This window comes from Mustela nigripes, unplaced genomic scaffold (genome assembly GCF_022355385.1).
Source record: "Mustela nigripes isolate SB6536 unplaced genomic scaffold, MUSNIG.SB6536 HiC_scaffold_76, whole genome shotgun sequence".
NCBI classification, from domain to species: domain Eukaryota; kingdom Metazoa; phylum Chordata; class Mammalia; order Carnivora; family Mustelidae; genus Mustela; species Mustela nigripes.
In genome coordinates this window covers 3,395,774-3,421,515 of record NW_026739491.1, presented here as the reverse complement: position 1 = coordinate 3,421,515, position 25,742 = coordinate 3,395,774, and the positions used below count along the sequence as shown (strand labels likewise).

The 25,742-nt window shown below is 39.8% G+C and overlaps 1 protein-coding gene across 15 annotated transcripts in view; it reads left to right on the top strand.

Moving 5' to 3' along the window:
• LOC132008243 (CUGBP Elav-like family member 1) overlaps positions 1-25,742 on the top strand; it is a 72,798-nt gene that overhangs the window by 8,806 nt on the left and 38,250 nt on the right. Inside the window, exon 2 of one of the 15 annotated variants that reach the window (XM_059386748.1) lies at positions 10,200-10,336. The exons of the other annotated variants lie outside the window; for them this stretch is intronic. The gene's annotated coding sequence lies outside the window, so the exon portion shown is untranslated. The remainder of the gene's footprint in view (positions 1-10,199; positions 10,337-25,742) is intronic. 15 annotated transcript variants of the gene reach the window in all.

Sequence of the window (25,742 nt, the reverse complement as noted above, 5' to 3'; positions counted from 1 at the left end):
GACAGAGATCACAAGTAAGCAGAGAGGCAGGCAGAGAGAAAGGAGGAAGCAGGCTCCCTGCTGGGCAGAGAGCCTGACATGGGGCTCGATCCCAGGATCCTGGGATCATGACCTGAGCCCAAGGCAGAGGCTTTAACCCATTGAGCCACCCAGGTGCCCCACGATTTCCAGTCTTTGAACGTACATCATTTTCCATAATATTTTGTTGTATACAGAAAAAGTGTCACATGAACGCAGGAAGAGTAAAGAATAGCCAAATTTCTGCCTTTGCTTTATAACTTCAGTGGTTTTGTTAGGGGGTGCATTGATAACCGGGTATTCCATATTGTGTAGAGGTAGGGTTTGTTGTTGTTTAATAAACATAGCATTTAATGGCCTAGTTAGAATAAATAACTAATACTTTTAGGAAAAGAGCATTTTGAAGGTAATCATAACACCTCCTGGTTTGTTTCATTATGAACAAAACTATTGAGTATTCTCATGCATAAAAGCCTTTATTTTTAAGTTGAGCTTCTTCTTGCCTGTTTCTTTTTGCTTTTTGGACTTAGCCTCCCACTCCATTTTCCTCCTCTCTAGTTATCGAGGGAATTTTAATACTAGTCCGCGGGATAGGAATGAACTGGAAGTTTTATTTAGTCAGCCATTGTCTCAAAGAACTATTACAGTCCTCACAGTGCTTAACACATGGGACTTTATTTAGTGTCAGGGAGGACATATATACTTTCTCTTCAAACAACATGAAAACATTCTTTTGTTCAAAACTGTTTTTTGATTTTTGGTTATTTTTATAGTTAGAATGTATTATGAAAGTATATTTTAGAAATATAATTTGAACCAGAGATTAAATCCAATGTAATTTTTCTGAATGGGACTTCTTTTTTATTAAAAAACTTTATTTATTTATTTATTTGAGAGAGAGAGAGAGAGTGAGTGTGTGCATGGGGGAAGGAGCAGATGGAGAGAGACAGGCAGACTCTGTGCTGAGCGGAGCCAGATGCAGGGGGCTCCGGGCTCAAGCTCAGGACCCCAAGATCATGACCTGAGCGGAAAGCAAGAATCAGTTTAACTGACCCAGCCACCCAGGCACGCCTTTGAATGTAACTTCTCAAAAAGGCCAAGGTTGATTGCTGTTAGTATTATCCTGTATTTACCTGCATATTTCTTCCTAGAGGTGCTATGGCATGCTGAAATGGTCAAGTAAAATAGAAACAAGAAATTTGTTAAAACCTGGAAAATTAGTCTCCCCATAATTGAGATTTGATCTTTGATTTTATAGTCCTTAAGATGGAAACTTGTGGCTTGAAAGAATGATGTGATTTGAATGAGATTTATAACCATAGCCTGGGAGGGATAGGTGTAGTGTGACTTCTCTGGTCAATGACCTTAAAAATTGGTACCTTCACTGTGTCACCGTTAACATTTCTGGTCCTGTTTTTCTATCTTTAAACGGAGATAACAGCGTGGAATGGTGATGTGAAAATTAATCGAGATAACTAATGCTTAGCACTGAGCAATGCCTGGTAAAGTGTTGATAATGTTATTTTTTTATCTGTAAAAATGGGCATATATTTATCTCATGAGTCAGTCACACAGTTCAACCAAATGAAAAACACAGTTAAAATGGTTAGCCAGGGCCATACGTAAACAGGCAGTAAGTAAGTTAGTGTTCATTTTGTTTCCCCTTTTGGGTGTATTTTGTTTCACATTTTCTTGTGCTGGCTTAAGGGATAAGATTGTTACCTAAAGTCCAATTTGTGCATCTGAAATGTTTTGCTACACAGGGCATCCTTCCCCAAAGAACCTTTGAGCTCATTGTTCCCTCTGGAATACTTGGGTAACGTGGTTTCCTAGATTCATCTTCACTGTATTTCTCACATGAGAATCTGTTGATAGGACTCTCCTATGTTCATAGAAAACTTGAAGAATACAGGTGAGAATATTACTGGATTTGTAATAGGATCACCTGGGTCTCTTTCTAATTAGGTAACTAGTTTTAGGCATGGAGGGAGAGAAAGCGGGCTCTAATATTTAGAGTAGTAATGTAGATCAAAGAGTTAATTATAATGTTTAGTTGTTTGCTTTGTAAACTATGTTGTAGAGAGAATCCTTATTTGAGCTTTGTAATTTGATAAAGACCAATTACTTGATGAGTTCTTGGTAATTGTAACTTTGTCCTTGTCATGAAATTGGCTTTAAAAATTTTTTTCTTTTCTAAGATTTTATTTGATAGAGCATGAGCGAGAGCAAGTGAGAAAGAGCACAAGCAGGGGCTGGGGGCAGAGGGAGAAAGAACACTCCCTGAGCCCAGTGCCTGACTGGGCTCCCAAGACTCTAGGATTGCTTGACCTGAGCTGAAGGCAGGCATTTAATGGATTTACCCACCCAGGGGCTCCTAAAGTGTCTCCCGCCCCCCAATTAAAGATTTTGTTTATTTATTTATTTGACAGAGAGAGCACTCCAAAGAGGGAACACAAGCAGGGGCAGTGGGAGAGGGGGAAGCAGGCTCCCTACCGAGTAGGGAGCCCATGTGGGGCTTGATCGCAGGACCCTCAGATCATGACCTGAGCTGAAGGTAGATGCCTAACCGCTGAGCCACCCAGGTGCCTCTTAAAATGTCTTTATTTTTTTATTTTTAAAAAGATTTTATTTATTTATTTGACAGAGATCACAAGTAGGCAGAGAGGCAGGCAGAGAGAGACAGATGCGGGACTCTATCCCGGGACCCCGAGATCATGACCTGAGCCGAAGGCAGCGGCTTAACCCACTGAGCCACCCAGGTGCCCCTTAAAATGTCTTTAAAGTAGAGGTTTCCTTACAGGATTAATCAGCAGAACTATTATATAGTTTCTAATTTCTGCTGTGTAATGGAGGCTGTGTGTGTATATGTTCATTTTAAACTTACTTGAATTCCAGAACTGTAAAATTTTTCAAGAATGTTTTATATGTGTCATAAAATTCATATTGACTTAACATTTTTTCTGCTAAGGATTCTCCCGAAAATTTTATCTGCTAGGCCAGAGGGATAAATATCAAAAATTTTTGAGGCATTGGGGCATGGGTGGTTTTTTGTTTTTTTTTTCTTTCAGACTGACCATTGTTTTACCCTTTTTTTTAAAGTAAGCTCTATACCTGTTGTGGGGCTTGAACTCACAACCCTGAGATCAAGAGTCCCATGCTCTACTGACTGAGCCAGCCAGATGCCCCTGATTGTTTTAAAAAAATTTTTTATACAGAGAACATGGATTTTGTAAATATAAAAAGTAACATTAAAATTAGAATTTTTTTTCCCCTCAAGGGATGAGAAAACCTAGTTAGGGGAAACTGTGAGTACTGCATAAGTTATTTCAGTTTCTAAAATGATGAAAGCATTTTATATCTTAGAACTTTGTGAAGTTCTGATGGAACCCTCGAGCAGCTGACCTCCCCACTTTAAGGGAAATAGACTCACTTTCAGAACAGCTTTTGAATTGTAATATTTTGATTTTTCTTTTCTTCCATTTAGAAAATAATGGCAGCAAATACAAGGAAAAATGGTGAGCTCTAGTTCAGAGACTACAGCGAGATCTGATGGATCTCACTTAATTTTAATATGCCACTTTGGAATGTGTTCATAGGTACAGAGTCGCTTTAGAAGGAACTGTTCACTAACTCTCTGACCTCCGTGGACTGCCAGCTCTTCTTTTAACAGCTGTGTTCAGCTTTGACAAAATGGAGTTGAATATCACTTTTGCCCCATGTTGAAACTCCACTGATAGTTTATTTTCAAGTTGGGAAATGTCTTTCGTTTGGGGATTATACAAAATGAAGTTTTTTGGTTCCAAAGCTGTTTAATTTTAGAGTGTTACACTTTTAATTTTGGAAGGTCAGTAGTCTCCATTTACATGACATTGCTACTCTTCAGCAAAAGAATCACTAAATAAGAAACTGTCACCACTTTCTCATTGTTCTTTTACCTTTTTTTTTTTTTTTCCCTGTGAGATTGAAGCAAGCTGTCACTGAGACTGGGGGAATGTGTGATATTTGGGCGATAATGTGGGGTAACTAAGAGTCTACATCTTTTAAGTTTTTGCTAGTTTGTTTTGTACAGTTAATTTACTCTAGGCTTTTCCCAGTTTCTTTGTGCTTGTAGCTTTTGTGTGTGGAAAACTTTCCTCTTTTCCTCCAGTCCCCTCCCCCCACACTACTATCACATAGTTTGGCTACTATTTCTTTCTCTCCTGCATGATTTCTGTTTGTGTGATGCTGCCAGTTACCGTTGCTAGATTGGTGGGATATTACTAGTGAGAAACACCTCTGTCTCCTGTTGGCCGCCTGCCTGATTCTGAATGCTGCTGTCTGAGCAAGAATATTAGGGGTCTGGAGAGTGAAAGGAAGTCAGGGTAGTGGTGACAAGCAATTTGAAAATGTTTAACTGACATCATCAGCTAGCTGGTTATTAACTGCATATTGAAGCAATACTGTGTTGTCATCATATAGTCCCTTTAAGCCTTAGAGCAGGTTTTTCAACAAGGATGTTTCACTGGAGGTTGTTAATGTGGTAAAATACTATTCCTTAAGTCCGTAGTTCTTAGATGGCTAGAGCAAGAGGAGTAAGCATTGTATTTTTCTTTTGTCAGCCCTTCCCTGCTCAGGGTCAATTTCTGTTTGTCATTTAGTGCACAGTTTCTCATGAAGCTTTTTCTATCCATCCATTCCAATACTGTATCGTAGGATATTATTTAGCATTTACTAGACACATTTTTTTCATTTCAGCAAGATTTTTAAGCTTTTTTGAGCATGGAGATTGCTTTACTGCTTGGTGTATTATATAACTTAAAAAATTTTTTTTAAAGATTTTATTTATTCATCTGTCAGAGCACAAGCAGAAGAGCGGCAGGCAGAGGGAGAAGCAGGCTTCCCGCTGAGCAAGCAACCTGATGTGGGACTCGATCCTGCCTAAGACCATTGGATCATGACTTGAGCTGAAGGCATTTGCTAAACCAACTGAGCCACCATGGTGTACCCAAAAAAAAATTTTTTTAAGTATGCTTTAGGCCTAATGTGGGGCTTGAACTTACGACCCTGAGATCAAGAGTCACATGCTTTCCTGACTGAGCCAGCCAGACACCTCGTGTATTATATAACATTGGAGGAGTTAGGCACACAGTCCCTACACTGATTATACTCTGTGACCTAACCCTTCTTGTAACAGCTTATTGGACCAGAGGTAGATGCTTAACTCAAGCAGGGCAAATCCATTCTCCTAGGAATTTGAGGTTTTGACTGAGATTTAAGTCTGTCAGTTTGTCTGTTTTTTTTTTTTTTTCTTTAAGATTTTATTTATTTATTTGAGAGAGAGAACACAAGCAGGGAGGAGGGCCAGAGGGAGCCCAGCGCAGGGGGCTCCATCCCAGAACCCTGGGATCATGACTTGAGCCAAAGGCAGATGCTTAACCATGTGAGCCAGCCAGGCACCCTGAGATTTAAGTCTTTAGAGAACAAACAGATAACCTAAAAGCATAGAACATGAAACATAGGGGCGCCTGGGTGGCTCAGGTCATGATCCCAGGGTCCTGGGATGGAGGCCCGCATTGGGCTCTCTGCTCAGCGGGGAGCCTGCTTCCCCCCTCTCTGCCTGCCTCTCTGCCTACTTGTGGTCTCTCTCTGTCCAATAAAAATAAATAAAATCTTTAAAACAAAAACAAAACAAAAACATGAAACATAATCATGTGTCAGGAAGCAGTGAAAGCAGTGAAGGCCAGTCTGCAAGGAGGGATAATTAAGTAGATTCATCCTGAAAGAAGGATAGATGAGAAATGCACTTCTGGAGAGAAAGGCAGCCATCCGCATGCAGACTAGAAACCTCAATGCTTAAACCCTTCCCGAGTATGGCCTGTTGTACTTTCTGCCTTTGGATTCTTTGAGATACTCTGGTATCCTTTCGATTAATTCTTTTTTTTTTTTTTTTTTTTTTTTTTTTTTTTTTTGTTCTTTTTTATTTTTTTTTTTTTTTTTATTTAATTTTTTTTTAAAAAAAAAAAAAAAATTTTTTTTTTTTTTTTTTTTTTTTTGCTTAGGCTAGGTTGAAGGTTTCTCTTAGTTACAACCAAAAGCTTTGAAAAGAGTATAGAGCTCTATCTAACATTTCTTAAATTCATTTGAATTTTACAGGCCTAGGATCATGGTCTTGGCTCTTTGGAAGATTGCCCTTTTTCCCCAGTATGCGTCCCCCACCCCCTGTACTCCCTTAGGCTGCTTGAGGGCTTGGCTCCTCTGTCTGTGGTATAGATTTCCACCTATGTTGTAGCTTTTGGTTTATAGAGCGCTCTCTGGTGCTTTGCCAAATCAAGATTAAGATTTTCTTTTTATATGTTTTAAATGATTGTTTAGTTTATTTAGTTTCTTTGCTTAGATTATTCATTTTTTTCAGCATTATATGACTGATAATAAAATAATAACTGCTATTTCAGTTAGTTACTTAAGGTGAGTCATCATTTTAAAATAATTTTTTGTGAGGCATATGGATTAAGTTCTTTTCTAGTTGAGTAACACGTTTGTTTTAGTTCCTGATTGTTTCCTCTTAAAGAAAGTTGATGGACTTGAATGGGATACAATAATGTGAGTTGAATGGCAGCTGAGACTTTAAACAAAGGGTAATGGTGAGTGGCTGTGTGCCCAGTTGATGGCGTCTGTCTGGTCTGGGCTCAGTTAGTAACTTGATGAATGATCTGGAATAGGAGCATCACAGTGGTGTTTTTCTCTTTGAGAAATGTTAGAGAGGGAAGCTCTGAGAAAGATCTTAAGTTTAAGGCTTCTAATTTTTTTCTTCCTGTGATCATTTGGTGTTTATTAAGTTGAAGGACTTTCTTCCAGAAAAATGTAAAAGTTACCTGTGATGATAAGGAACAGGAATTAAGAGACTAGAGACAGCTTTGAAATGTGGGTTAGCATACAACCAGGAAGGAGTGAATTTGCAGGTTAGAAAGAACTGGAAGACATTATTTCACAGTGGAGGCCAACTGAATTGTTGTGACTGTGTACCTAACCAGTATTGCCCCTTCATGGAGTGCATGGGTGATATTGAGCTTAATGCTCTGCAGAGAGGAAGTTTTATTGTCATCAGTGGTATTGGACCCTTGGACAAAGTAGAGACTTGATAAATACTTTTTAAATATTCCATGTTTGGTTGAATGGCACTTTAATTTGTTTTGAGACCGTTCAATACGGAGGAATAGGAAGAAAATCTTTTAAAATTGTAATTCTAAGAATATTGTTTGTTCACATCATTGTCTTTTGAAGATAATCAGTACTTCAAGGAGTTTTCTGGAAAAAATGTAAGCAGCTTCCCATTGAAAGACATTAAGTTGGTAAGATTTGTACTGTACAGGCCTTTGTGTACCTCTGTAATCTTGAAACCTCATATTGTATATTGGCTGAAAAAAATCAGAAGGCTCTTAGACAATCCTGATTCTGGCTGTTTTCTCTAGCTCCAGAGAATAAGAAAAGGGGAATCTGATACTGTTGGCAGCCTGTGCTCTCTTGCTTTTCTGGGCCAAGAAATGCATTTAAAAATAAAATCAAGGAAATTGTAAACCAGTAGTAAAAATGAAAAAGCACCCAGGAGTTTGCTTCCTCTCATGTCCTGTGGCCTGAGTCTCTCTTTTTTCAAGCCTTTAGGCTGGTATTAAACTGATACGGCAAAACCGTGCTCTGGCTTTGTCCTTCTGTACTTCCCCTTTAAGATTTACGGGAAATAATCATGGAAAGACACCATGTTTATTATTTATTTGTTTTTATCATATACTGTTTCTGTTTAATACCCTCTGGATACATTTACAAGTGCAATTAAAAAAAAAAAAGCCTGCACACTTCTTTATTGAAATCCAGTGCTATTTTTATTTATTAATGTTCATTTGTCTGGTGTAACTTTGCTCTGGCCTAAGTAAAACCTAGAGAAAGACTTGCTTCTGTTCCAGTAAGCATACAACTTAGAAAAATGTTTTCTTTTGAATTCTGACTGCTCCGACTTCTATGAACAAACCAGATCCACAGATCAGTTTGTAAACTATCTGTTTTCTTAAGGTATCTTCTAACAGAATGGGTCTCCGTGGAAGCTACACACATTTAGCTGGGAGTAGCAGTTCATCTCCCTGACATATATCCCCTTTGTCCACACACAGCAGTTTTGGAGGCAGGCTTTGAAGTTAAATGTACACTTCTCTGTTCTGGTCCAGTTTGTCTTCTTTAATCCATTTTTCTTACTACATTTTGAATGCTGATGTATTTCTAATATAATCATATAGAAACTTGCTTTGGAGAACTCTGAAGTCTTGATGGGAGAAATTCTAAATATATTGTAAGCAAAATGGTGATCTTGAAAGAAATAGCATACATAGGTCACTGAAACTGTTGAGTCTGTATTTGTTTTGTGAATGGGGGAAGGTTAAGACTTGAATTTATTGAATATATTTAATTCTTTTGCAAGAGAGTCACTAAACAATTTCTAATACATTGTATATACTTCATGATAATATTTCTTGAAGGTAGCTTGCTGAAGAAAAATTCAATCAAGCTTTCTGAATTGCCAGATCCAGAACATCAAAAAATGCTTTGGACACCCCCCCCCCCCCCCAAAAAAAAGCCTGCTGGATCCACCCCCAGGAATCCTAGTGGGTCCCCATGGTAACAGCCTCCTTGCTTACAACTTGTCACTGTGTAACTGTCACTGGAGTTCAGAGAAAAGCCAGTATATCAAGAACTGTGTGGCATTAACTACTCCTTGATAAAATGCTCTTGCACATTTGAAAGGAGACAGAAATAGACAGTTAAAGGTTTTAATTTTTGTGTTCCATTAATTAGATGCTTTAAAAAGCTGCCTAATTATGGTAAGGTGCAGCAGTGGAAAGGTGGGCAGGCATAGGAGGAAGCCATAGGCTCAGAAGGTTAGAATCTTTAGAGATTTTTCTTCTCTAATCCTTTCATTTTGCAAATGAGGTAAGTGAAATGCCTTACTTAGGTTCAGAGAAAAGCGGAAGCAAGATTCCAGCCCAGGCCTTCTAAATTTTCCAGCATAATGTTCTCTTGTCTCTACTCACACCTTGAGTTTACTATGTCTCTACTTTTCATAAATGAAATCTCAATTTCTGAGGTAAGGAAAGGACCTTAGAGTTTATGCAGAGAAACTTTCTACCCAGCAAAGGAGTCCCTTCACCATCTTGGGCAGGCAGCCTCTGCCTCTTCCCTCAGGTGTGGTTATATCTTCAGTTAGCAAGAACCCCACTGCCTGAGTTCAGAGAAGATAGTTTTCTGTGGGAAATTTTAAAGCTTATATGCTTTATTTTTCTCCTCTAATAAAATAGCAGTTAAAAACCAGACCTGAATGTTTTTCATTAACCTCTTTAGCTCCATTTAAGTCTTGCTTGTCAGTCGTGACAAGGCAGATAATTCTTTAAAAGAATTATGTCCTGCCTAAACCCTACAACTTTGAAAAGGCAATGCCATATTTGGAACAAGCTTATCTTCTAAGGGGTGGAAGGGAAGAGATTGATAAATACTATATTCAGCTTAAAGTATTTTATAAGATGCTAAATAAGATGAAATTGATAATAAGCTAGAGTATCCAAAGAGGCCTCAATATATTTTAAAAGCAAAATCAAAGCCAGATAGGCAAGTGGGTTTGTATTTTTGTGGTGCATTTATGAATGCTTTTGTATAGAGTAGGTTCATTTACATATAAAGTGAGTTTTGGGTTCCGAACCAACATTTTTAAAGCAATTATTAATCACGTATGCCAAAAAAGCAGTTTCTGGTCTGTTTTTTGGCTGTTCTGTTGCTTAGTATGCCAGTCATCAAATGCCTTTGTCAGAGAGGGTTAGAGCTTTTATTTCACTTCTCCTCTTTCACAATTGCTTGAAAGGTAGTAATAGGTAAACATCTAAGATTATAAGCTTCAGGGGTGCCTAGCTGCCTTAGGCAGTGGAGCACGTGACTCTTGATCTTGGGGTCATTAGTTCAAGCTATAGAGCCTCCTTAAAAAAAAATTATTAGCCTGAGTTTTTTTTTTTTAATACCTTTTAAGAAAAGCACACTTGCATATTTTCTAAGATATACAGAAATGTTTTCAGTTTCTCAAAACACAGATATTTTTTCCTCGAAGAATTTACCATACCTAAAAATGGAGAATTTGGCTCCAAGATTAACTTTTCTTTTTGTCTTACCAGAAAATTAAAGTGAAAATGCTGTTGGCAGTCTTTTGCTGTCTTGACTTCAACACAGTAGAGAATGCTATAATGAAAATGTGGCTGAGTTTTTAATATTCTGGAATTTCATGACCACCAGCACTTGTTGTGCAGCCAAGGTAATTAAGGTAATCAAATATTTTAGTCATTAGTAGGTATGGCCTGGCTCTTAAAAGAAATCTCTGATCCTAACTTTATGCCCTGTGCCCTTTTCCTTTTTATTCTAAAAACATACTTAGTTATTCTGGCTCTTAATTTGACCAGTGAATTTTTCGCACAAAAGTTCATTTGAAAAATTTTTCTTGATGAGAAAATATGCCAAATTATAGTGTAATGAAAGAAATTGTTAGACTTCATATTGACAGGGGAGGGAGGAGAGACAGACAGACGGGTGAGATGGAAGAAGAGAGATATGGTTGCATCCTTACCATTTGGTAGACAAGAAAACTTGGGGTGTTAGGAACTTCACAGAGAAGAGTAACTTATTTAGGTCATCCATCTATTAAGTATTAGCACAATGCTGGTCTACCAGTCCACACTGCAGATGCTGTGCTCTTTTCCTGTACTCTTAATTTTTTTATTTTTAAAGATTGTATTTATTTATTTGACACATAGAGAGCACAAGCAGAGGGAGTGGCAGGCAGAGGGAGAGGGAGAAGCAGGTTCCCTGCTGAACAGGGAGCCCAATGCAGGGCTCTATCTCAGGACATGACCTGAGCTGAAGGCAGATGCTTAATAGGCTGAGTCACCCCCCCTCCACCGTGCCCCTTCCTGTGCTTTTCTTACTTGTTGAGGCCCAGTCTCATAGCAATAATGAAATTATTTTTGTAGCCACTCCTTTTCAATGTGGTAGTATAATTTTTAACCATTAAATCAATGTTGTAAATTCAGTATCTCATTCTAGAAGTTCTTAGGTTGAGAGAGTTATGAAAGTGGACACATCTATTAACTGCCCTGATGTAAGGTATTTTTTGTGTACCTTAACTAAACTGTTTACCTGTTTCTTTACCAAAAAATAGGAGTAATTTACCCGTAACAGAAGTGGCATGGAAATGTGATTTTAATGTAGGTAGCATTCACAGCATCCTCAAGTCTTTCTAAGGAAATGCATGGATCATACTGAAGTTCCTATTGGCAGATAGGTGGAGGTAACCCTCTTATGGGTCATTTAAGAGATCAGAAAAGTGGATGTTACAGCTTTATTTGGTTCCCTGGTGAGACATGATGTGACATTAAAGATTGTCATCTCCTCCCACCACCCCCTTTTTAAAATCTAGTCATTCTCTCCCAGCTCTCATGCCCTGCAGCCATCCTTTTGGCTCTGATAATTACTTGATTTTTTTTTTTTTTAAAGATTTACTTATTTGAGAGAGAGGGAGAAAGAGAATTTCAAGCGGACTCCCCATTTATTATGGAGCTCTGTATGGGGGCTTGATTTCATGACCCTGAGATCATGAACTGATCCAAAATCAAGTTGGGTGCTCAACCCACAGAGCTATCAGGTGTCCCAGAAAATTACTTCTTGATTCTAAGCAGCCACAGTCCATGAGCTCCTTGAGAACAGAGAGAAAGAGAACCCTGGTCTCTCCAGGGGGCGTTTCAGTCGATGCCATATTTACCAAGCTGTCTGTCTGGTCTGTGACCATGTCCTCTTTGTCTGGGCCTACATGAAAGAGTGTCCCAAATGCTATCTTGATACATATCCTCACTAACAATCTTGTTTTTTTAAGCCTCCGTTTACAGGTTGATTCACAGTAGGGGAGTCATGTTCAGAAACTTTTTCCGATAGCCTGAATTTTCTTGTCTTTCATCTCTTTGCTTCTATTTATGTTCTTGGTACCTCTTCTTGAGCTTGCACCTTCTGCATAGTTGACTCTATTATATCATCTTTGGGGCTGCAGAATAAAGTTGGAAGATTTTAAAGTTAAAGTTCCCAGAATAATGTAGTCGCCCACATTGCACATATGTCACATTTTGAGTTTACTAGTTAAGCCTCTAAATATGTGCTTTATATACAGTATGTGCAGTGTGATGACTTAGGTTGCCATGAGAACCTAAAAATTTTAGGCTTAAATTGTTCAGCAACAGACACATTTTCCCCTTATTGTCTTAGATGGAAGCTGATTTCTTCTTTTGTCTAATATACCTTTTACAAATTGAGATATTAGGCAGTGGCCATTCTCAATATATTGTCTCTTGCTAACAGGATGGGTAGCTTCTTTGATTGCCTGTTATCAGTCTTCCATGCTCTGGTTTTTTTGCTCTGTGCTTGTCTCTTACTATTTTCTTTGCTACAGGATAGAATTAGAAGTAGGATACTAGAAGCTTTTCCCTTTTAAAAAAGTGCACCTAGTATGAGAAGAACTATATAGTGGGAAATCCCTAACACACCTGAGGAATTCTGGTCTCATGTTAAGCCTCCTGAGATGAGCTATAGTGGTAATGTTTGCTTGAGAACTTTTTTTTTTTTTAAGTGTTATAATGCTTGGAATACTGAAAAAATAAAAATAAAGTATTGTAATGTTATTCTGTCATCTGAAAACAATTCAGGTTTACTTTGAATAGAAATATGTTATTTTGAGTAATTTTTGGCCAAGGTAACTTGTTTATTTTTGACTGGGTTTAGTCATGAGGACTCCCTTTTTGGACCAGGAAGAACAAGAGATAAAAGGATGTTAGAAGTGGAACATACTTAAAAAAAAAAAAAAAAAAGTGGAACATACTGTATATTGTTTAGTGTTAAATCTATTTTGGGTCATGGACCCCCTTTTGAATTCAAATCTGGTAAAAAGTTATGGACCTGTTTCCCTGTAAACAGAAGTCAAATATGACCCTTGAACAACGCAGAGATTAGGAATGTGCTGACCTGGCACAGTAGAAAACCCACTTAAAACTTTTGATCCTCCAGAAACTTTACTAATAGACTGCTGTTGACTAGGAAGCCTTACTGATAACATAAATATTTAACACATATTTTGTATATGTATTACATACTGAATTCTTAAACTAAACTATAGAAAAAATGTTACTAAGAAAATCATAAGGAAGAGAAGATGTATTTATAGTACTATACTGTATCAAAAAAAATGAAGTAAGTGGATCTGTGCAGTTTAAACCCATGTTCAAGGGTCAGCTGTGCATAAATTTACATATATATGTAAAATTTTGCACATAATATAAGGGAGTTTATGGAATATCCATGAACTATCCATGAATTCTGAATCCTTAGATACAGACTGCTGTTGTACTGTATTTCACTTGAGGAAAGGGGAAATGAGAAAGAAATAACTAGCGCAAGGCCACACTATAGGTGTTGATAGTCATTTCTTTTTTTTTAATATTTTATTTATTTGACAGAGTTAGAGAGCACAAGTAAGCAGAGTGTCGGAGAGGGGAGAGAGAGAAGCAGGCTCTCTGCTGAGCAGGGAGCCCTATGTGGGGCTCGATCCCAGGACCCTGGAATCGTGACCTGAGCTGAAGGCAGCTGCTTAACCAACTGAGCCACCTGGGCGCCCCTGTTGATAGTCATTTTGATTTTGAGGTTATACTGTAATCACCTTGGTATGGACAGTTGTGGTCTTTTGCATTGTGTTCTTTATTTTTACCTCCTTGTCCTCACATAAATAACCTCAGTAAAGTATGTAATAAATAATTAAAGCTGTGCAGCATATTAATTTGATAATAAATTACTTTTTGGGAAGTCAAAACAGGCTGCTCAGAAAAACTAAATACATTTAAACCACTGTGTATAATAAAGAGATTTTTAATCTCTTAAAATGTTGAACACTTGCATGTCTCTTTTGTTGGACATGAAAAGTGCCTCTGGTGCCTCTACTAGAATCCTGATGTGTTCTTTTTCAGTATATCAGGCAGTGTAGACAAGGCTCTGCCTTGCACTAGGAGATCTAGGTAGTGGGATTGAGAGATCAGGTTTGCTGTCATTTAGCATTTTTTGTTCATCATCACTACATTACCTACAAGGGGCAAAGGAAAAATGTCAAAATTCCAAATGGTTAGTTTGCTGATAAAATATATTAGAACAAGTAATTATGGCAGATATGTTTTTTCTGGATAATTTGAAGAGTTTTCTTAAGTTTCAGAGAAAATGCCTTCCTGGGGGGCTTCCTAGTGTATTTGTGTATTTATACCCCGTAAGCTTGGGCTCATGCACACATATATATCAGACAATTCAGTGATGGGAAGGAACAAGGCAAGGCTGTCTTCTTTGGAGCTCTCCTTCATGGCCGAATGACTGGCAGTATTTTGTAATCAAAGATCTCAGAATATATCAACATCAACATTTTTTTTCTTTTTTTTTTTTTTTTAAAGATTTTATTTATTTACTTGAGAGAGAGACAGTGAGAGAGAGCATGAACGAGGAGAAGGTCAGAGAGAGAAGCAGACTCCCCATGGAGCTGGGAGCCCGATGCGGGACTCGATCCTAGGACTCCAGGATCATGACCTGAGCCGAAGGCAGTCGTCCAAGCAACTGAGCCACCCAGGCGTCCCTTTTTTTTCTTTTTTTTAAGAGAGCATGGGGGTGGGTCAAGGGGCAGTGGTGGGGGAGAGAGGGAGAGAAATATCATCTTACGCAGGTTCCTGCCCAGTGTGTAGCCTGTCGCAGGGCTCAGCCTCAAGACTCTGAGAGCATTACCTGAACCAGAATCAAGAAGAGTAGGACATTTACCTGGCTGAGCCACCAGGCCCCCCCCCCCCCTTTTCTCCTTCTTTTAAAGGTAATGTAAAATTCCCTCAAAAGGCTAGGTAGAGATATCTGAGATACAAGAATATGATCCTGAAAGTACGGTAAGAGTGATGATGTTAGAGTGGATGCTGAGTTACGGTCTGAATTCATTTGTCTTTTTTTAGAATATATTTTCTCTGAAGTCGGCAAAAACTATACTTTTTTTTTTTAACTTTACAGTTTTAAATTACAGACTCAAGGAATTTCAGAAATGGAGGGACCTTAGAAATCATCTAGTTCAAATACTATAACCTCATGTTTAAGATAATGGTGGGTGCCCTTAGTGGAAGTGCTGGTAGGTGGGACCTATGGAAGAACATCTAGGTCTGTCTCTCCTGTTTTTTTCTGAATTTGTATAGTGTTTATGGTTGGTACCCCACACTTTAGCACTAGTCAGATGGTATCAGCCTTTATTATCTCATGTATTAATCTTGCCTCAGGACTAGGTATTAAGTGTTGGGAGTCAGTGATTATAGTTGTTGTTTGTACTATGGCCTTTGTAAAACTGAATAAGACAGTACTTGGTTAATACTCGATGGATTCATTACAAGCTACAGTAGGGCATCCTTTGAACCAATCAGCCATGCATTTTTTTAATCTTGGGAGAGCTCACTCTGGCCAGAAATTGAGCTTTTCATACACTTCACATTGAGATGAATCTGGATGAATGGTTCTAAGCGAAGTAATTTTTGGAAAAAAAAAAAAATATTTGGCTTCTGATTATATGAACCAGCATCTTGGGAAATTACGGTTTTAAAAATTAAATCAGAGGAGCACCTGGGTGGCTCAATTGGTTGACTCATGATTTTGGTTCAGGTCCTGATCTTGGGGTCATTAGATCTAGCCCCGCATTGGGTTCCACACCTGGTGGAGGAGTCTGCTTGAGATTCTCTCCCTCTGCCCCTCCCCCTGAAATAAAAAAATAAAAGCTTTTTAAAAATTACATGAGAGGGGTGCCTGGGTGGCTCAGTGGGTTAAGCCGCTGCCTTCGGCTAGGGTCATGATCTCAGGGTCCTGGGATTGGGTCCCGCATGGGGCTCTGTGCTCAGCGGGGAGCCTGCTTCCCTCTCTCTCACTCTCTGCCTGCCTCTCTGCCTACTTGTGATCTCTCTCTGTCAAATAAATAAATAAATAAAATCTTTTAAAAAGAAATTACATGAGAATTTATTTTGACTTGTACTATCTGCTCTCTCTTCCCTCCCTGCCCCCCACCCCGACCCTAAAACATAGTCTTAAAGTTGGAATGAGATCTTGATTCTGAAAACAGCAAAGGGCCAGTGAAGGTTTAGGGTGTTCACACAAATGGGAAATAACCTTTTTTCTCATGTTCAGTTTAATAATCTAAATGATAAATTAAGCCTCACGGCTACTGTTGATCTAGTGAGAATCTGACCTAGTAAAGTTTCACACTGTCTTTTCTGTTTCCATGCTGGGGGATTCTTGGTGTAAGTGACTGAGATTATTGCGAAGTTCCTTGACTGAAATAGAATCTCTCAAACCCTTCTTCAAGTACCAGCCTGTGTGTTTCTGGTTTTTGTCTGGAGCATGTGAGCAGAATGCATGTGTGTGAGATAATTGGGCTTTTACTAATGGCCCCCTTTCAGCAACCATGTATGGGTAAAGCTGTTCAGGTCCCTGCTCCTCCCTCTCTGAGCACGGAGCAGAATCTGTTCTGCTGAAGCTGCTGTTCCACTTTTCAGCTTTCTATATTTGTACAGCAACAGCAGGAGCAGCCCACTAGCTAGGCGGCGTAGCTGCCCTGTGCACCCATATTGGCTCAGGCCTGAGCAGGGCATGCAGTTTGTGTTCTTAACGTGCGTCCATCTGTCTGTCTGTGTACATTTCTGTGGAGGCCTGAGGTTTTCGAGTGAAAGAGGTGATCTGTTTTTTCTGTTTTGTCAATTTTAAATTGTAGAGAATGTTTCAGGATCTTGGGGATGGGACAAGGAGGCAAAATTTGTATTATTTAATGAAGTATGTTTTAGGGAGGAAAGCCAAACTGGTAAAAATACAGGGTCAGAAATGGTCTTTGGGTTCTTTTAGAAACTTACCTTTTCAAAGAAATAGTCTTTTTTTTTTTTCCTTTTATTTTTTACTGATGTCAAAGATCAGTTCTTCGGGGTAGAAATGAATTCCTTGTTTGGCACACAAATTTCCTGATACAAAATTTGAGTAGAAAAGACTGAGACACCTCCACCTCCTTAAGAAACGATTTTGTACACATCTTTTTGGAAGAGGATGTAGTAGGAGCTAAGTCACTTAACGCAGCTCTTTGCTGGGAAAGGAACTGTGGGAAGTGCCCTGTTTTGGGCTTTGTAGCTAGTGTCCTATGCTGTGTTGGGTGGATTCAGAGTGCTTTGTAAAGTTTGGCCTTACAGAGGGCTTGCAATGTTTTTTGGTGTCATGTCTATTTAAGGAATAGTAGGGGATGTGACACGTAGACAGATTTCAGGCTATTTTCAAAGAGTATTGGGTTCGTTACTCTGTTTTTAAAGGATCACCTTCTTGGTTTGTTATGAGATACTCTATGTAGAAATGAATTCTTCACTTTTGATCAACTTTGGTCTAAATTTAAGTTTGTTTCTTTGTTTTACACTTTCCTTTTACTCCCCTCCCCCACCATGAGTCATAAGCATGCAGAGTTGGGAATAGAACTTGTCAGCTGAGTAAGGATGAGACATTTCTCTGCACATATTTGTTTGCTGTGGCCGATGAAGAGAGAAAGGGACTAAATGCTGGAGAAACACAGTTCCCTGAGGCAGCTTTTTCCTATGGCTGTGTGGTATGGTTGGAGAGTTCATGTGACTATTTGCTGATAGATTCTGGCTTTGAATCACTTTAGGAATCTGTTTAGTGACTTGTCCATTGTTGGCTTTGGCATATGTATTTGTTTAGAGTTTGAGACCTGATGAGGAGCCTCTGGTAGGTCCTGCATACTTAATGATTTTCTAAAATTCTGTTAAGTGTGGCTTTAAATTGGCTTTCCCCTCCCTCTCTTGGCAGCTATTAGTGCCCATCTCATTTTACCATCTTGATGTTTTCCCATTTATACTATGAATCACTATACACCCTCTGTCAGGGCTGTCGTTGGAGATTAAAATCAGTGGCAGCTTTTTGATTTTAGAGCTTAACTTCAGTAAAGGACACTGGCTACCATGTCTCAATTTATGTTTTCCCTTTGTTTTTGATATTTTAAGAAATATGTATATATAATTTCCCTGGTCTCGTTTTATTTATTTATTTTTTTTCAGTGCATGTATTTTGAAAGCTTCCACAATTTTTGGAGGGCATGATGGAGGTAATAAATGTTACAAATAAATAAGTAAATGCTCTTAGTACAAGTGGTTCAGGGTGCCTGGGTGGCTCAGTTGTTAAGTCTCTGCCTTCCGCTTAGGTCATGATCACAGGGTTCTGGGATGGAGCCCCACATTGGGCTCAGTGGGAAGCCTGCTTCTTTTTCTCTCACTGCCCCTGCTTGTATTTCCCTCTCTCACTGTGTCTCTGTCAAATAATAAATAAAATCTTTAAAAAGGGGAAAAAAAAAGATGTTCAGTATTTCCTAATGAAGATTATGCTTAAACCGGTTGCTAACAGTCGTAGTTGGAGGTTGAAGATGGGTCAGCCAGTCATTGCTTTCTTACCTTTTCTTTTTTTCCCCTTAAAGTACGCTCCACTCCCAGTGTGGAGCCCAACATGGGGCTTGAACTCACGACCTTGAGATCAAGGCCTGAGCTATTGAACAAGAGTCAGACGTCTAACTGACTGAGCCACCCAGGTGTTCCAACAGTCCACCTTTTCTTATTCATTCATTTATTTATTTATTTATTTATAAGATTTTATATATTTATTTGACAGAGACACAGTGAGAGAGGGAAATACAAGCATGGGGAGTGCGAGACAGAGAAGCAGGCTTCCCACTGAGCAGGGAGCCCGATGTAGGGCTCTATCCCAGGACTCTGGAGGATCATGATCTTAGCTGAAGGCAGCTGCTTGATGGCTGAGCCACCCAGGCGCCCCAACAACCCACCTTTTAAAAGATTTTATTTATTGATTTGGCAGAGAGAGAGAGAGCACAAGTAGGCAGAAGACAGATGGTGGCGGGGGGGGGGGGGAGCAGGCTCCCTGCTGAGCAGAAAGCCTGATGTGGGACTTGATCCCAGGACCCTGGGATCATAACCTGAGCTGAAGGCAGAGACTTAACCCACTGAGCCACCCAGGCGCCCCAGCCCACCTTTTAATAAAAATATTTCTGTAGAGTCTTAGGTATTCCATTCTGTAAAGATAAAATTATCTTGTTAAAGAGTAAAACTTCCGGGACTCATCCTTTTTCAGTATAGGCACCAGCATTAGTGTCTGTTCATGATAGCAAACATTGATTGAGCACTTTGTGTGTGCCAGGTGCTGTTCTAAATGCCTTATGTATGTAAATCCCTCAATTCTAACAAATACCCTATAAAGCAGATACTGTCATATAGACAGTTTTCCACGTGAAGAAGCAGGTATAACAAAGTTAAACAGTTTGTCCCTGGTTTTCCTGGCTAGTAAGCAGAAAAATTGGGCTTATAAAGTGGTGGTGTGACTCCAGTGTCTGAATGTAGGGCATGTCATAAGGTTTATAGTAAATACTTGTTTATTAATTTTATTAACATATATGGAATATTTGGGATTATTGAATTATGAATTAGTCTAACCCATCTTAATTTTAGGATTTCCTTATGAAAATGATTATGACTTTGGTTTTGCAGCTCTCTGTCAGCTAACTCATTTATTGATGATAAAAAGCTACAAAGCAAATGGCAAGTTCATGGAGTATCCCCAGAATTACCAGTTTAATCTCTGCTAGTGTCTGCCTGTTTACTGAAGATCTTGGAAGCAGAATTAACTTCAGCTTCTTTAACTCTTGTTACCTGCCCTTCATATCATCAGGAGATGTTTTGACGGGGAGTATGAGAAGAGGGGGGATCGGCAGGTTTTGCCTCATCCATTAACTGATCTCTGTGAGTGTAACTGGGTAATAGGGAGATCTGTTCAAAAAGAATGATGATGGGAGAATTATTGGTGGGCTGAGTAATTTCAGTGGAGGGTAGCAAAAATGTTACTCTTTCCTAGACAGTGTGATTGAATAGCACAAAAATTGGAGATAGACGGGGAAATAGGAATTGGGTCTCCTGAGACGTTTTAGTCTTTCTCAGATTGATGGCAGATTTTCCCTTGGCATGTACGCTTTTCCTTGGGTGTATGCTGTCCTTTGTGGTTCTTGTTCTTTTTTGTGTGTAAGTCATGTTTTCTGAACAAGACTAAAAACTCATTAAGGACAGGGATTGGGCCTTTTTTGTGACCTCTCCTAGTTCTCAGTTTATATAGAGGATGTTTTCTATATGCATTTTTGATTGACAGAGTTCCCATTTTATGAAGAGCTTGTTTTTTAAAAACTGAAGTCAAAGTACTTCAAGTTTAATTTTGTGGAACAGTGGGATTTTTTTTTTTTTTTAAATAGTGATTTGAAGGAGGTGAAGATCATATAAATGGATATTTAAATGTGAGGAACACTTTTAGGAGCACAGTTCAAGAGTGATGAAAGCATGATAATTGGAAGTCACTTTTTTAAAAAGTGACAGTATTAAGGAGATATTTAGAATTTGCCCCAGGGCTGTGTATCCTTTGGGATGAATCAAGCTATGCGAAACTGATACGCTGAAGCAGAGGTGTAAGTTTTGTATTCTCTGGCAGATAACCTAGCCATCTCAGAAAGCATCTCCACAGCAAAATTGTTTTGTAGGATTGTGGTGTTAAGAACAGAAAGATTAAATAAAGTTTACTGCTATTTAGCAAAACAAAATAAACTTCCCGAGACAAGACCATATGGAAGCATCCTGCTTGAGTGCCCATGTGTTTGGGGTGAGGTTGGGGCAGATGGTACAGGCAGGGTTCTTGGCTTCTTGGTCAAGGGTTTTGGAGATGATGGAAGGTAGATGCTAGGTGCTGAGGAGGGGCTGTTGTATGTCATGTGTATTGGGCCTGTCTGCCTAAGAGTTGGGAGTGAGCTCAGTGAAATGATCTTGATGTTTGGGTAGTGTGGGGGTAAGGTAAGGGGAAAGGATGACTTGGAGTGATACCTGCAATTTGATCTTAACCTCCCTCAGAGATTAGGGAGGGAGAGACAAGATACGGTGTGAGAAACAAGATTCCAGATCCCTGGCCTCTTCTGTTCTCTAGAGCCTTTAAGCACCGATATTGCAGGACTGTAGGATTTTTCTGTTTAAGCTTGAAGCTGATTTGATTCCTTTTTGAGATACTAGGCCAAAAGCTGTATTTATAGAACTTGTTTTGACATATTATCTCACCCTGTCCCTTGCCTTTCTTACTGGAAGCCAGCTAATGTTGCACTCTGCCTGGCAGGAAAGGTTGATTGAAGAAAATGTACACATAGATATACAGCTGAGTGATTGAAAATAGCTCCAAACTTTGTAAATAGGCCAGCCATAAGGTTTACAGTCCAAGCTGTGTGAACATCAGTTGAGTTGCTGGGATAATTTCAAATGGTATAATGTCCTTGCCCCACTCACATGTGGTGTGGATGCTGCTTTACCTGGACAATGGCTTTTTCCACACAGAAGTTTCAGACAGAGCAGGAGAAAATGCAAAACAAAGTGTTTGTTTTGGAATAGAATAGGAGTTGGGATTTTTCTTTACTGTGTTCCTCATAGTTTCAAATTTTCTTTAATAGTTGTAGAATAGGTATTCTACAAATATTCCATATTCAAACAATTCAGCCAATATTCCACTTCTGTAGCCTTGTTAACAGTTTCTTTTCTATCCTTCCAGACCGATTTTGTTCCTGTACAAGCCATGTGTAATTTCTTTCTTACTGTGTAAATATAATCTTGATCAGTGCTTAATGTAGTGTATTGGAATTGCCTTAGTCTTTTTTATAGCTGAGGCATTCCATTGCAGTGCAGCACCCAGCTGATGGACATGTATGTTTCCAATGTTTGCTAATATAAACAAAGTTCACATTAACGCCCCTTTGCATGCTTTGTGTACATCAGATACAAGTGTATTTGAAGGCTGTATTTCTAAAATTGGGATAGCTGGATTCCTGGGGCATGTGCTGTTTTCATTATTGAGAAGATACTTGAGATCCTTTTTTATATTTTGCAATACTACCCACTAACGGATGTTACTAGTGGACGGAAAGATCTTAGTGCAGTGACGGTCACACTACCACCCCAGTTACTTGAATGAACATGTATAACCTGAAATGGAAAATTTAAGAAACCTTCTTGGGACAAATTTAATGATCAAATCCAGCAATCTTTATTGTTGGTGAAGAGGCCAATTGTCCAGAGTAGGGAAGTCCAATATCTTTTCTACTCTCAGAATGTTAGTTTTACTGTTTATGATCTCTGCTGATTAGAAAAACATTTGTGGTCTGTGGCTCATTCAGCCCTCTCTTAAAACAACCCAGATGGATACTGTGAGACCATTTCGTCATCAGAATTAGCTGCAAGTAGTTATGTTTTCTGAGGTTTATTTTTTTATTATTATTTTTAAAGATTTTATCTATTTGCTGGGGTGGGGGATGGACACAAGCAGGGGGAGTTGGAGAGGGAGAAGCAGGCTCCCCACTGAATAGGGATCCCACTGCGGGTCTTGATCCCAGGATCCTGGGGTCATGACCTGAACTGAAAGCAACCACCTAACGACTGAGCCACCCAGGCATCCCTGATATCTGAATTTTAATAATCACCTCAGAAAATAAAAACAGGGACACCTGGGTGGCTCGGTGGGCTAAAGCCTCTGCCTTTGGCTTAGGTCATGATCACAGGGTCCTGGGATTGAGCCCTGCATTGGGCTCTCTGCTCAGCGGGGAGCCTGCTCCTCCCCCACCCCCCCACCCCCACCCTGCCTCTCTGCCTACTTGTGATCTCTGTCAAATAAATAAAGAAAATCTTTTGGGGCACCTGGGTGGCTCAGTGGGGTAAGCCTCTGCCTTCGGCTCAGGTCATGATCTCAGGGTCCTGGGATCAAGCGAGCCTCCGAATTGGGCTCTCTGCTTGGCGGGGAACCTGCTTCCTCCTCTCTCTCTGCCTGCCTCTCTGCCTACTTGTGATCTCTGTCTGTCAAATAAATAAATAAAATCTTTTTTAAAAAAATCTTTTAAAAAAATAAATTAAAACAAAGTAGTATTTGAAACCCCACCACCACCACCACAAAAAAGCATTTTACAGACTGATTTATTTTACCAAATAGAGTGCTGTGACTGCAGAAAGTACAAGCCTCACTGGTTGGTGGTGAAACTTGGGTGACTTAATCCGTTTTCTTTACTTTTGTTCCCTTGTTTGAAAAATGGGAGTGAAAATTCTAAAGAATCTCCTGAGTGCTCAGAAAAATAATTATAAAGTCATTTCCAGAAGGTTATGCATTAGAGAACTGAGTCTTTAGAGACATCAAGATTATAAGGTAATTTTAAAAGTGACTCTGACAGTGTTTTAGAAAAAAATTAGTCACATTCTGCCTACATGGTACCAACATATGGTGCAGCCCTGATGAGCTGCACAAGTGGGCTGAAATCAAAATGCATTTGGAGAGAAGAGCAGTAGTGACTCACTAGATGAGACAGATTTGGCCTTATGGCAGGGCCGGGAAACTAAGGCGGAACTGGTGGTCTTAGAACATGCCAAATTTGAGCAGTAATGCATGAGTATTATGGGAAAGTAGAATGAACCCTTGTGTTTGGATTAGATGCTTTGTCCAGGGTCTCAGTTGTTGTAGCTGGGCCCCATCTGTGTCTGTAGAGCCCTTTCTCCACACTGAGGGGAATTTTTGCTGCCTCTGGACTTCTGTGTACATGGTTCCCTGTGTCTTTGAAGGTAGAAGCCACTAGGCAAATATTTAACATTGATAGGCCTGGAACATTGGGTTCAAACTAGAAAGATACATAAAAGAGTTAGCAGTTCTGCCCAAAGAAAGCTGCACCCTAGCTTGGCTACCATATGTAAATTGCTGCTGCTACATCTAGCAGTTTGTTGCCCAGTACTGACAGCACTGCCAGGGAAACAGGAGGGGCTAAAGGCAGAGTGAGAGTCCTGCACCCCACTTCACCCCCCAATAGAGAGCTGTATGGGGAAGAGAAGGGGAATACTTAATGGGGATTTGAGAATTGCTTTGAGGGTATAGGCATTTGGGGATGATGGAGGAACAGAGGTGTTTTTTTGTTTGCTTTTTGGTAGTGGGCTCCATACCCAGTGCAGAACCCAATGCAGGGCTTGAACTCACAACTCTGAAACTAAGACCTGAGCTGACACCAAGAGTTGGACACTTAAACTGAGCCACCCGGCTGTCCCAGGAACAGAGATTTTTATTTTATTTTTATTTTTTTTAAATATTTTATTTATTTGTTTGACAGACGGAGATCAGAAGCAGGCAGAGAGAGAGGAGGAAGCAGGTTCCCTGCTGAGCAGAGAGCCCTACTCGGGACTCGATCCCAGAGCCCTGGGATCATGACCTGAGCCAAAGGCAGAGGCTTTAACCCACTGAGCCACCCAGGTGCTGCAGAACAGAGATTTTTAAAAATGTATTTTTGCATTCCCTATATGCCTCTCCTGACCACCTCCGAAAATGGGATGCCTCTTACTTAGATATGTATATAAGCATATGGAAAGATAACTAAACAGGAGATGAGATGGCAGATCAGGATTTTTTAAAAAAGATTTCTCTATTTTATTTTCTTTTTTTTTTTTCAAAGATTTATTTTAGAGAGAGAGAGAGCTAGTGAGCACATGAGTGGGGGGAGGGGGAGAGAGAGAGAAGCAGACTCCCTACTGAGAGCATAGAGCCCAGCATGGGGCTTGATCCTAGGAGATCACAACCTGAGCCTCAAGACCTAAGCCAAATCAAGGGTCAAGATGACTAACTGACTGAGCCACGCCCCTCTGTTTATTGGGGGGGGGGGGCTGCAGAGGGAGGGAGAGTCCTAAGCAGACCCTGTACCTAGTGGGAAGCCAAATGTGGGGCTTGATCCCATGACTCTGAGACGATGACCTGAGCAGAAACCAGGAGTAGGACACTTAACCAAATGCACTATCCAGGCACCCAAAGATGGTAGATCAGAGAAAATAAGAACCAATAGCCCAACTCAACCCCTTTAGTGTACTACTTTTTTTTTTTTTTTAAGATTTTATTTATTTATTTGACAGAGAGATCGTAAGTAGGCAGGCAGAGAGAGAGAGGGAAGCAGGCCCCCTGGTGAGCAGAGAGCTGGATTCGATGCGGGGCTCTAACCTAGGACTCCCAGGACTCCGGGATCATGACCTGAGCTGAAGGCAGAGGTTTAACCCATTGAGTCACCCAGGCGTCCCCCCCCCCCCTTTTATTAAAGTAATCTCTACATCCAACGTGGGGCTCCAGTTTACAACCCTGAGATGAAGAGTTGTATACTCTATCAACTGAGGCAGCCAGGTGTCCCCAGTTTAAGAATCTTGATGAAAAAGAAACGTTTTAAAAATTGTTGCCATGTTGCACAGTAATACTAATACTGAACTGTACACCTAAATGAGTTGAGATAGTAACTTTTATGTATGTGTTTTTGACCACATTTTTTTTTAAAGATCTTATTTATTTATTTGCCAGAGAAAGAGGGTGCGGACGTGCACACGTGGGGAGTCGCAGGCAGAGGGAGAAGCAGACTCCCTGCTGATTGCGGATCCCTGTTCGGCACTCTGTCCCAGAACCCTGGGATCATGACCTGAGCCAAAGGCACACACTTAACTGACTGAGCC